Genomic DNA, 14,183 nt, shown 5'->3' with positions numbered 1-14,183 from the left:
CATAGGTTCTCTGTTATCGGTTGTAGAGATTCATCTCCTACCTCCCTTTTCAGATCAACGATATACTATCATATACCATTACCTCTACTGATAAATGTTTCAGTACTGGTTTGGCTATCTGCTATATGTGGATGGGTGTCTTTCGGTAAGTATGTTTTTTTTTTTTTTTTTTTTTAAAGAGCTTTATTGAAAAAGTACACAGACATTATACAATAAGATCGTCAGATAAGCAGACATGAGTACAAATTGAAAACAACTCTTGATTTAACAAAGTTTAGCAACCTAAGTGACCCTCCACTCATGGTGTCCCAGTGAACAATTTAAGAGTGATCAGCAAACAGCTGCCAGCTTATTGTCTGCTAAAGTCAGTATGAACGAAAAGCTCTCTACTTACATTTTCTAATAATTTTCCAATAACCTGTATCATGTCCTTCAAATAAAGACATGGTGCTTAGTTACCAAATATACACTTAAACATAACAGGTCTAAAGAAGGTATTCAGATAAATTTAACATGTAGCCCTCCAGTTTTAACACAGGCAGTGGGGCGAAAAGGCACCGGGTATAATGGGTATTAGGGTAAGAAGAGGGGAAAATATTATATAAAGGAGGAGGAGAAAGCTATAGAGAAGGAAGAATAAGAGAAAAAAAAACCCACACAGACCAGTTAATATTCTTGAACTACTGTTTACCCAGATCACAGGATCCTCAAACCCACAATTTACCCCTCTGGTCTTGCTCCTTCCCACATTTGCAGTAATTCAACATATACATCTAGTTTCACAGTCTTAACATAGTGATATTTTTCCAGGAGGAGAATCTTTTGCACACTCTGTCTCCAGTCCACAAGAGTAGGTATCTGGGGTGTCTTCCAGCGTTGGGGTATTAAGTTCTTAGCTCCTGTCAACATCAGCATCAAAAGGGTCTTTTTTAACTTGTTTATTTTGTTAGGGAAATGAAATAACAGAGTTTCTGGAGTCTTTGGGATCACTAGGTCCAGTAACCTCTGAATCTCCCGCCAGACAGAGGAACAAAAGCTCTCCAAAAGAGGGCAGTCCCACCAAATATGCAAAATAGTACCTGTGCCACTACATCCCCTCCAGCATTTTTCAGAAACTCTAGGGTAGATTGTCTTGAGTCTAGATGGCGTAAGATACCACTGGCTCAGGAACTTGTAGTGCAATTCCTGCGTACGAGCAGAGACCGATAATGTCTTAACAGTGCGGAAAATCCGCTACCATTCTTCTCTGGAAAACTCAGCGTCCAGCTCTTTGTGCCATGCTCTGGTATAGCTTGGAAGAGGACCATCTCTGGGGTGTAGTAGGAGAGTGTAGATGATAGATACCAAGTGCCTAGTTGTTGTACTCTGTATACATAAAGTTTCAAAGGTGGTAGGGTCCCTCACTGGTTTCGGCCTGTTTTTATGAGTGTTAATATAGTGCCCTATTTGCAAGTAGGTAAACCACAACAAAGGGAGGTCTGGGAAGTCCGTCAGTATCTCTTCTTTTGTCTTTAGTCGCCCCAATAGGACAAAACTGGCCACCCCGATTTCCGAAGAGTTTGTTCTGCTCAGAGGGCAGTCTGGTTTGCAAAGGTATGTCAGGATTCCCATATATTGGCGTTAAAGGTGAATATAGGGTAGAAACATGGGGATCAACCCGTAGTGTGGTGTCCCATAGCTCAAATAGCTCCTCGAAGAGGGGAAACTTTGCTATGTGTGAGGGTCTATGTTTGCTATTCATCCACAATAGGGGCATTAAGTCATTGACCTGTAAGATATCTTTATCTATTGAAATCCAATCTTTTTGAGGATTCCCTTGGCACCATTCAACCGCTCTTTGTAGAATTACTGCTTTTCTATATAGCCTTAGGTCTGGAAGACCCAGACCACCCTCCTCTCTCATTTGGTACATCGTCACTCTGCCAATCCTAGGCCTGGTTCCCTGCCAAATGTATTCCTCAATTAGGCTTTGAAACTGCATGAGGAATGTATGAGGAAGTGGAATTGGCAATGTTTGGAACAGATATAGCAGTCTGGGAAGTACATTCATTTTCACGACTCCAATTCTTCCCAGCCAGGAGATATTTTTGTGTTTCCACGCGGAAAGATCAGCTGCGACCTCGCGTCAAAGAACTACATAGTTTGCCTCGAATAAATCCGTCATGGAGATTGTCAGGTGGATACCCAGGTACTTTAATTGTTTGTCTTTTATATGAAATGGGCTATGTTCCCGTAGCCAGTTTCTAACAAGTGGATCTAAATTGACCCCCAACACTTCTGACTTAGTAGCATTTAGCAGAAAGTTAGAGACCACCCCATACCTGGTAAACTCTTATAAAAGAGTAAGGACAGAAGTCCTCAGGTCTCTCAGGGTGAAGAGCAGGTCATCTGCATACATGCTTATTTTATATTCACGTTCTCCTATTGAGTACCCTTTTATTTGGCAGTTGTCTCGGATATTGCACGCCAAAGCCTCCACTGAGATGGCGAACAGCAGGGGGGACAAGGGACACCCCTGTTCCCATTCGAAATATCAAACGGTTTAGAAAGGAGGCCATTGACCCTAATCTTTGCATTGGGCACGGAGTAAAGGCTGAAAACCGTCTTGACAAACCGTTCCCTGAAACCCATCCTCTCCAAAGTGCATCTGAGGAACTGCCAGTTCCCCCTGTCGAAAGCTTTTTCAGCGTTTGTAGACAACAGGGCGAACGGCAGCCCCCTCTTAGCAGAATGCGAAATCAACTGCACAACCTTGAGGGTATTATCCCTAGCCTCCCTGCCTGGAACAAAACCAACCTGATCCAGGGCAATCAGGCCAGGCAGGTACTTATTAACTCTGTTTGCTAAAACCTTTGCCAGAATCTTGACATCGGTATTCAGCAATGACATCGGCCTGTAGCTTTGCGGTTTATCAGGTGACTTCCCCGGTTTTGGGATCACGTTATATATGCCGCCAACTTAGAAGGAGGTAAAGCCTCCACGTCGGCCAAAGAGTTAAACATCGTTTGCAGATGTGGTAGCAGTACTGAAAGAAAGGTCTTAAAATATTTTGCACCCAGCCCGTCCGTGCCAGGGCATTTCCAACTCGGCAGGCTTTTCAATGCATCTTTTATTTCCTCCTGAGTCAGCGGTGTCAAGGAAGTCCGCTACCTCTGTGTCCAGGGCTTGCAGCCGTGTGTCTCTAAGGTATTCATGGACTAACAAGCTCTGTGAGGAGCCTACAGCCAATTGGGTCCCCGATGCAGGTTGTAGGTTGTAAAGACCACTGTAGTAAGAATGAAATATTTCTGCTATTCCAGAACTATCCCTATGGACCTTTATCATTTTGATCCCTCATGGAGTCAACATACACTTTGAGCTGGGATCTTTTAAGTGTCCTGTCCAACAATTTCCCGGCTTTATCCCCTTCCTCATAATACCTTTGATTGAGCCAGATCCCTATTTTGTGATTTTTGTCCTGAAGAAGTTGGTTAAAGTCTAGTCTTGTCTGTGTCACTTTAGTCTCTTTGTCACGGTTCAAGGGGTCTTTTTTATGCAACTCCTCCAATGTCTTAATATGCGACAGTAACCGGTTATATTTTTCTCTTTTCAGTTCCTGCAGTCAGGCTTTGTGTTTAATGAGGTGACCCCTTATGAAACTTTTGTGGTCCTCCCAAACAGTGGTCAAGGGTAAGTCGTCTATCATATTCAGTTCGAAATATTCTAACATCCAGATCGAAATGTCCTCAACTATGTCAGGGCTATTCAGTAGGGCATCATCCAGTCTCCAAGTGAATGAGGTAACAGGTGTGTCAGGCCACAGCATCTCAAACGAAACCGGTGCATCGTCCGACCATGTCATTGGGGCTATATCACTACACTGCACATATGCAGCCTATGCGGGCTGGAATAAAATGTAAACTCAGTCTCAGTGGGGTGTAATTTGCGCCAAATGTCATGCAACAAATGTTTTCTAAGTGTCGCATTTATATGTTTAAGTATATGATGTGGCACGCTTGAGAGACCACTAGAAGTGTCTTGTTTAGGGATAAGAGGTACGTTAAAATCCCCACCTATAATGAGAACCCCCTTGGCATGCTCAAGCAATCTACCCGAGAGAGTTTTGAAAAATATAGGCTGTGCAGCATTTGGGGCATATACGTTGATCAATGTTACTTGGATACCATGTAATATGCCTACCAAAATAAGGTACCGGCCATCTCTGTCCCTTACAATATTTTGTACCTGAAACGGTACACCTTGGCGTATCAAAATACCTACACCGTTCTGCTTACGGGGGCCGGATGAAAATAGGGTTGTTGGGTATTTGTGATTATGCCATTTTGGTTCCCTCTGTCTGGCAAAGTGAGACTCTTGTATAAAGATCACATCACCTCTCATTTTGTGTAATTCCCTCGTGACTATTGAGCGTTTGCCCGGGCTATTCAAACCCTTCACGTTTATTGTTAAAAATCTCAAAGGGTGGACTTGTGATTTTTGGCATCTGGAATCCATGTTTTTTCCCCTTTCTAAAAAAAAAAAAAAGAGAGGAGAAGAAGAGAGCGAAAGGTAACAGAAGTAGGGGGAGAAGTTATAGGAGATGAAGAAAGAAGGGGTAACAAGTCTGATCAAGATCTCAGAGTATATAAGATGAGTACACTAGCAAACAAGATCTCTGGACCTGTTGGGAATGAGTGCAAAATGAAATTAAATAATTGTGTGCACTAATATAGCAGCTATATGACCAACTAGCCTCTGCTAAGGCTTTTCTAAAGGGAATATGCCCGTGGCTGGACTATGGAAAAAGATATATATATATATATATATATATATATATATATATATATATATTCACAGGATCTAATGGTACATAACCTAACATTTAGAATACATTAAGACACTTAGATACAAGTAACAGTTAAGGTAAAAATTGACATGATGAACCAACATTTTAGAACCAAGGGGAGTTTATGTGAACCAAGGTGGATTACCTTTTGAGAAATCCTCACCATCCATTCTCAATGCACATAGTCCCTCAGGATAGAAACAGTATTAATAAACATCAGTATGAGGTACATAGCATTAGTGGTTTGATCAAATCGAATTTCTGTAATCTGTAATCTAAAGGGATCACAAGTGCACAAAGCAACACAAAAATTTCCCACCCCGGCAGAAAGGGCAGCAACAGTGAGCATCATCCGGATCAGCTATAGCTTGATTCTAAATAATTCTAGAAGGTTTGATGCCAAACCATTAAATTGAGACCCAAAGCTCCACTGGGCCTACCTACCAGGGCGGGAACAGGTGTATAAATCACAGAATAAATTCACAGGTATATATAACCACAATCAAGGCAAATATAACAGCTTGACTTTTAAAAAGGTAACAAATAAAGTTCTCGTTTAAGACAGTTCTGCTCTGGAAAATTCTTATTAGCTCAGGTAAGTCCCCAACCTTGGCACATATTTCAGAAAGGACGAACTTGTTTTCTTACCTCCCCGGTGAGGTTGGGCAAGAGTTCCCAGCAGGATCTTGTGACAAATTGGCCATATTTTCCGGATATGGTATCGTGATGCCCAGCACAGAGCAGAACTTGTCCAAATCTGACATGGAGCGGAAAATTGCTGACTTATCTCCATTAGAGGCCACTAGGCAAGTAAGGAATCCCCATCTGTAGGGGATCTTGTTTTCTTGTAGGACAGATGTTAGGAAGCGAAGATCCCTGCGCTTCTGTAGGGTAGCAGGACATAAGTCCAAATAGATTTGCAAAGTGATCCCTGCATGCTGTACTGGTTGTTTGTTCCTGCTGCAGCGAAGTATTTTCTCCTTATCTTTGTAATTCAGCATTTTGAGAATGACATCTCTCGGGGGGCCTTCGGCGACAGTTTAGGGCGTAAAGCCCTGTGCGCCCTTTCTATGACAACCTCTGATGCCAGCGGGGTACCTTTCACTGTTCTGAAGAGGTCTTGTAAATATCCCTGAAGGGCAGTAGGGTTGACTGTTTCCGGAATCCCTCTCACTCTTAAATTGTTCCATGTCCTCTATTCTCTCTAGCAGACTCTGGATAACATTGGTGTTTTGTTGCGTCTGGGAGGTGGTGTCTTTTAACTGCTGCTGTAAAGCGCTCTGTGTGCTTTCTACAACTGTGACCCTCTGCGAGAGCTCAGATTACATCCCTTTTCAGCTCGCTGAATAAGTTCTTAATGTCCGCTGCTATCTCTTTTATGTCCTCTTTTGATGAGAGAGACTTCAGGTCTTCTTTAGTGACATATTGCAATGGATCAGGGATAGTATGTACAGGGTCTTCTTCTCTAGGGGATACATTCATCTGACTATCTTCATTAATTTGTGTCTCAGTGGATTTGATATAGTAGTTCATGTTCCTAGTTTTTGTGCCTTTTTCTGCACCCATTTGCTTTTTCTGGGCCATAGTAATGCTCTCTGTGAGGGCCAAGCACTACCCCTGCTGCACGGCTCAGTGTGTAGTAGATATAACAAAATAGACTATAATCAACCCCGTGAGCTGATGTATCTATCACAAGAGTTTTGGCTTTGTTAAATTAATCACTTAAAAGAAAAGGAAGAAAAACAAAACAAAAGCACAGCTCTCTCCAGAAGCAAACAAACACCTTGTGTAGCTTATTGCTGCTTATTACTATAGTGGCACTAGGAGTTTAAGCTTTCATATACAACAGATAGGGGTTAATAGCTCTGCCCTCTGTTTTAAACTGCGTCACAATTCTCTTTAGGCCCAATTCACAGGCTCTCTGTGTATTCCCACAGCAGTAGACCTCCGATTAGAATATAATTATATATTGGGCTTCGGACTTAGTAAAGATATGTCCCTGTGTGTCACAACACTGTTTTAATGTCCCCTTTTATAACTCCTGACAAACTCCCGGAGCTTTTAAGTTTTATCTGCTTACCTCCACTTTTGCAGATAGAGTGTTTAGGATGTAATGGCCCCCGGAGCACTACCACGTGGGTCTAGCAGGTATGTTACTCAGCAAGGCTTCTTACCGCATGTGGTATCCCTGGGTCCTTTCTCTTAGTGGGACAATGTGACCCGTTGCGAGTTCCGAGTGCCGGATCTATGTAACTTCTCTCTCGCTCCGGTTTTTGCAGTCACACTTATGTCCGGTAGTAAAGAGTAGTGATGTCGCGAACCTTAAAATTTTGGTTCGCGAACGGCGGACTCAATCTTCCGCTACTGTTCGCGAACCGGCAAACCGTGCAAACCGCCATTGACTTCAATAGGCAGGTGAACTTTAAAACCCACAAGGACTCTTTCTGGCCACAATAGTGATGGAAATGTTGTTTCAAGGGGACTACACCTGGACTGTGGCATGCTGGATGGGGATCCATGGCAAAACTCCCACGGAAAAATACATAGTTTGATGCAGAGTCTGTTTTAAGCCATAAAGTGCCTTAATCACCTAACATTTCCTATTTTTTTTTTTAATAATGTGCTTTAAAACATCAGGTATGATGTAGTATCGATCAAGTAGTGTAAGGGTTACGCCCGCTTCACAGTGACAGACCAAACTCCCCGTGTAACGCACCGCAAACAACTGCAAACAGTCCATTTGCACAACCACGAGTTAGATAGATTTGATAGCTAGATACATAGATTACATAGATCAATAGATGCAATATACATTTGATAGATACAAATAACATAGATCAATAGATGCAATTTATATTTGAATAGATACGATTGATAGTTAGATAGATTTGATAGATAAATAGATAGATTTGATAGATATATGATTTCCCTGACAGAGTATAACAATAAGACATGCGGTCTGCTAACCGGGGTGTGTTAAGTAGTATTATTCTTAGCAGTTTACTACCTGTTACACCCCTATCGGGGGAGGTCTATATGGGCTGCATTTTGGAACAGGGAGATGGAAGAAGATGATTGGTCTGTCCTCCTACTTCAAATTTGGCCTAAACACAAGTGGCTGTCTCAAAACAGTCCGGCCACAAGATAGATAGATTTGATAGATAGATATACATAGATTGATAGTTAGATAGAATCGATAGAAGATAAATAGATAGATTTGATAGATATATAATTACCCTGACAAAGTATAATAATTAAAAATGCAGTCTGGGACCCATGTAACTAGTTGTGTTAAGTAGTACTATTCTTCGCACTTTAATCCCTGTTACTCCCCCTATCGGGGGTGGTCTATATGGCCTGCATGATTACCCTGACAAAATATAATAAGACATGCGGTCTATGACCCATGGTAACTAGGTTGTGTTAAGTAGTACTATTCTTAGCACTTTAATCCCTGTTACTCCCCCTCTCGGGGGAGGTTTATATGGCCTGCATGATTACCCTGACAAAATATAATAATAAGACATGCGGTCTGGGACCCATGGTAACTAGGTTGTGTTAAGTAGTACTATTCTTAGCACTTTAATCCCTGTTACTCTCCCTATCGGGGGAGGTCTATATGGCCTGCATGATTACCCAGACAAAATATAATAATAAGACATGTGGTCTGGGACCCATGGTAACTAGGTTGTGTTTTAAGTAGTACTATTCTTAGCACTTTAATCCCTGTAACCTCCCCCTATCGGGGGAGGTCTATACGACCCTGCCTGATTACCCTGACCAAATATAACAACAAGACATGCAGTCTGGACCCATGGTAACTAGGTTGTGTTTATATTAGTACTATTCTTAGCACTTTAACCCTTTGACCTCCCCCGATAGGGGGAGGTCTATACAGCCTGCCTGATTACCTTCACCAAATATAACAACAAGACATGCGGTCTGGAACCCATGGTATCTAGGTTGTGTTAAGTAGTACTGTTCTTATTAGTTTAATACCTGTTACTCACCCTATCGGTGGGAGGTCTATATGACCTGGCATGATTACCCAGACAAAATATAATAATAAGACATGCCTCTGGGACCCATGGTAACTAGGTTGTGTTAAGTAGTACTATTCTTAGCACTTTAATCCATGTTACTACCCCCTATCGGGGGAGGTCTATATGGCCTGCATGATTACCCTGACAAAGTATAACAACAAGACATGCGGTCTGGGACACATGGTAACTAGGTTGTGTTAAGTAGTACTGTTCTTAGCAGTTTAATCCTGTTACTCCCCATATCGGGGGAGGTCTATATGGCCTTGCATGATTACACTGACAAAATATAATAATAAGAACATGCGGTCTGGGACCCATGGAAACTAGGGTGTGTTTATATTAGTACTGATTCTTAGCACTTAATCCCGTTTACTCCCCCTTGCGGGGGATGTCTATACGGCCTGCCTGATTACCCTCACCAAATATAACAACAAGACATGCGGTCTGGAACCCATGGTAACTATGTTGTGTTAAGTAGTACTGTTTTTTAGCAGTTTAATCCCTGTTACTTTACACCCTCTATCGGGGGGAGGTCTATATGGCTGTCATGATTACCCTGACAAAGTATAGACAACAAAACATGCGGTCTGGGACCCATGGGTAACTAGGTTGTGTAAAGTAGTACTGTTCTTAAGCAGTTTAATCCCTGTTACTCCCCTATCAGGGGAGTCTATATGGCCTGCAGATTACCCAGACAAAATATAATAATAAGACATGTGGTCTGGGACCCATGGTAACTAGGTTGTGTTTTAAGTAGTACTATTCTTAGCACTTTAATCCCTGTAACTTCCCCTAATCGGGGGAGGTCTATAAGCCTGCTGATTACCCTGACCAAATATAACAACAAGACATGCGGTCTGGGACCCATGGTAACTAGGTTGTGTTTATATTAGTACTACTCTTAGCACTTATAATCCCTTTTACTCCCCCTATCGGGGGAGTCTATACGGCCCTGCCCTGATTACCCCACCAAATATAACAACAAGACATGCGGTCTGGAACCCATGGTAACTAGGTTGTGTTAAGTAGTACTGTTCTTATTAGTTTAATACCTGTTACTCACCCTATCGGGGGAGTCTATATGACCTGCATGATTTACCCTGACAAATTAGTAATAATAAGACATACGCTCTGGGACCCATGGTAACTAGGTTGTTGTTAAGTAGTACTATTCTTAGCACTTTAATCCCTGTTAATCCCCCTATCGGGGAAGGGTCTATATGGCCTGCATGATTACCCAGACAAAATATAATAATAAGTACATGCGGTCTGTGGTACACATGGTAACTAGGTTGTGTTAAGTAGTACTGTTCTTAGCAGTTTAATCCCTGTTACTCCCCATATCTGGGGAGGTCTATATGGCCTGCATGATTACACTGACAAAATATAATAAGAAAGACATGCGGTCTGGGACCCATGGAAACTAGGAGTGTGTTATATTAGTACTCTTCTTAGCACTTTAATCCCTTTTACTCCCCCTTGGCGGTGGAGGTCTATACGGCCTGCCTGATTACCCTCACCAAATATAACAACAAGACATTCGGTCCTGGAACCCATGTGTAACTAGGTTGTGTTAAGTAGTACTGTTTTTAGCATGTTTTAATCCCTGTTACTCCCTCTATCGGGGGAGGGTCTATATGGCAGTCATGATTACCCTGACAAAGTATAACAACAAAACATGCGGTCTGGGACCCATGGTAACTAGGTTGTGTAAAGTAGTACTGTTCTTAGCAGTTTAATGCCTGTTACTCCCCTTATCGGGGGAGGTCTATATGGCCTGCATGATTACCCTGACAAAATATAATAATAAGACATGTGGTCTGGGACCCATGGTAACTAGGTTGTGTTTTAAGTAGTACTATTCTTAGCACTTTAATCCCTGTAACTCCCCCTATCGGGGGAGGTCTATAAGGCCTGCCTGATTACCCTGACCAAATATAACAACAAGACATGCGGTCTGGGACCCATGGTAACTAGGTTGTGTTTATATTAGTACTATTCTTAGCACTTTAATCCCTTTTACTCCCCCTATCGGGGGAGGTCTATACGGCCTGCCTGATTACCCTCACCAAATATAACAACAAGACATGCGGTCTGGAACCCATGGTAACTAGGTTGTGTTAAGTAGTCCTGTTCTTATTAGTTTAATACCTGTTACTCCCCCTATCGGGGGAGGTCTATATGACCTGCATGATTGCCCTGACAAAATATAATAATAAGACATACGCTCTGGGACCCATGGTAACTAGGTTGTGTTAAGTAGTAGTATTCTTAGCACTTTAATCCCTGTTAATCCCCCTATCGGGGAAGGTCTATATGGCCTGCATGATTACCCAGACAAAATATAATAATAAGACATGCGGTCTGTGACACATGGTAACTAGGTTGTGTTTTAAGTAGTACTATTCTTAGCACTTTAATCCCTGTAACTCCCCCTATCGGGGGAGGTCTATATGACCTGCCTGATTACCCTGACCAAATATAACAACAAGACATGCAGTCTGGGACCCATGGTAACTAGGTTGTGTTTATATTAGTACTATTCTTAGCACTTTAATCCCTTTTACTCCCCCTATCGGGGGAGGTCTATACAGGCCTGCCTGATTACCCTCACCAAATATAACAACAAGACATGCGCTCTGGGACACATGGTAACTAGGTTGTGTTAAGTAGTACTATTCTTAGCACTTTAATCCATGTTACTCCCCCTATCGGGGGAGGTCTATATGGCCTGCATGACTACCCTGACAAAGTATAACAACAAGACATGTGGTCTGGGACACATGGTAACTAGGTTCTGTTAATTAGTACTGTTCTTAGCAGTTTAAAGGGACACTGTAACCAAAATTTTTCTTTCGTGATTCAAATTGAGCATGAAATTTTAAGCAACTTTCTAATTTACTCCTATTATCAAATTTTCTTCGTTCTCTTGGTATCTTTATTTGAAATGCAAGAATGAAGGTTTAGATGCCGGCCCATTTTTGGTGAACAACCTGGGTTGTCCTTGCTGATTGGTGGATAAATTCATCCACCAATAAAAAAGTGCTGTCCAGAGTACTGAAACCAAAAAAAAGCTTAGATGCCTTCTTTTTCAAATAATGATAGCAAGAGAACGAAGAAAAATTGAAAATAGGAGTAAATTAGAAAGTTGCTTAAAATTTCATGCTCAATCTGAGTCACGAAAGAAAAATTTTGGTTACAGTGTCCCTTTAATCCCTGTTACTCCCCATATTGGGGGAGGTCTATATGGCCTGCATGATTACCCTGACAAAATATAATAATAAGACATGCGGTCTGGGACCCATGGTAACTAGGGTTGTGTTTATATTAGTACTATTCTTAGCACTTTAATCCCTTTTACTCCCCCTTTCGGGGGAGGTCTATACGGCCTGCCTGATTACCCTCACCAAATATAACAACAAGACATGCGGTCTGGAACCCATGGTAACTAGGTTGTGTTTTAAGTAGTACTATTCTTAGCACTTTAATCCCTGTAACTCCCCCTATCGGGGGAGGTCTATACGGCCTGCCTGATTACCCTGACCAAATATAACAACAAGACATGCGGTCTGGGACCCATGGTAACTAGGTTGTGTTTATATTAGTACTATTCTTAGCACTTTAATCCCTTTTACTCCCCCGTTAGGGGGAGGTCTATACGGCCTGCCTGATTACACTCACCAAATATAACAACAAGACATGCGGTCTGGAACCCATGGTAACTAGGTTGTGTTAAGTAGTACTTTTCTTATTAGTTTAATACCTGTTACTCACCCTATCGGGGGAGGTCTATATGACCTGCATGATTACCCTGACAAAATATAATAATAAGACATGTGCTCTGGGACCCATGGTAACTAGGTTGTGTTAAGTAGTACTGTTTTTAGCAGTTTAATCCCTGTTACTCCCTCTATCGGGGGAGGTCTATATGGCTGTCATGATTACCCTGGCAAAGTATAACAACAAGACATGCGGGCTGGGACCCATGGTAACTAGGTTGTGTTAAGTAGTACTGTTCTTAGCAGTTTAATACATGTTACTCCCCTTATCGGGGGAGGTCTATATAGCCTCCATGATTACCCTGACAAAATATAATAATAAGACATGCGGTCTTGGACCCATGGTAACTAGGTTGTGTTAAGTAGTACTATTCTTAGCACTTTAATCCCTGTTACTCCCCCTATTGGGGGAGGTCTATATGGCCTGCATGATTACCCTGACAAAATATAATAATAAGACATGCGGTCTGGAACCCATGGTAACTAGGTTGTGTTAAGTAGTACTTTTCTTATTAGCTTTAATACCTGTTACTCACCCTATCGGGGGAGGTCTGTATGACCTGCCTGATTACCCTGACCAAATATAACAACAAGACATGCAGTCTGGGACCCATGGTAACTAGGTTGTGTTTATATTAGTACTATTCTTAGCACTTTAATCCCTTTTACTCCCCCTATCGGGGGAGGTCTATACGGCCTGCCTGATTACCCTCACCAAATATAAAAACAAGACATGCGCTCTGGGACACATGGTAACTAGGTTGTGTTAAGTAGTACTATTCTTAGCACTTTAATCCATGTTACTCCCCCTATCGGGGGAGGTCTATATGGCCTGCATGACTACCCTGACAAAGTATAACAACAAGACATGTGGTCTGGGACACATGGTAACTAGGTTCTGTTAATTAGTACTGTTCTTAGCAGTTTAAAGGGACACTGTAACCAAAATTTTTCTTTCGTGATTCAAATTGAGCATGAAATTTTAAGCAACTTTCTAATTTACTCCTATTATCAAATTTTCTTCGTTCTCTTGGTATCTTTATTTGAAATGCAAGAATGAAGGTTTAGATGCCGGCCCATTTTTGGTGAACAACCTGGGTTGTCCTTGCTGATTGGTGGATAAATTCATCCACCAATAAAAAAGTGCTGTCCAGAGTACTGAAACCAAAAAAAAGCTTAGATGCCTTCTTTTTCAAATAATGATAGCAAGAGAACGAAGAAAAATTGAAAATAGGAGTAAATTAGAAAGTTGCTTAAAATTTCATGCTCAATCTGAATCACGAAAGAAAAATTTTGGTTACAGTGTCCCTTTAATCCCTGTTACTCCCCATATTGGGGGAGGTCTATATGGCCTGCATGATTACCCTGACAAAATATAATAATAAGACATGCGCTCTGGGACCCATGGTAACTAGGTTGTGTTAAGTAGTACTGTTTTTAGCAGTTTAATCCCTGTTACTCCCTCTATCGGGGGAGGTCTATATGGCTGTCATGATTACCCTGACAAAGTATAACAACAAAACATGCGGTCTGGGA

This window comes from Bombina bombina, chromosome 3 (assembly GCF_027579735.1).
Source record: "Bombina bombina isolate aBomBom1 chromosome 3, aBomBom1.pri, whole genome shotgun sequence".
In the NCBI taxonomy this organism is placed as follows: Eukaryota; Metazoa; Chordata; class Amphibia; order Anura; family Bombinatoridae; genus Bombina; species Bombina bombina.
This window is presented reverse-complemented; position numbering follows the sequence as displayed.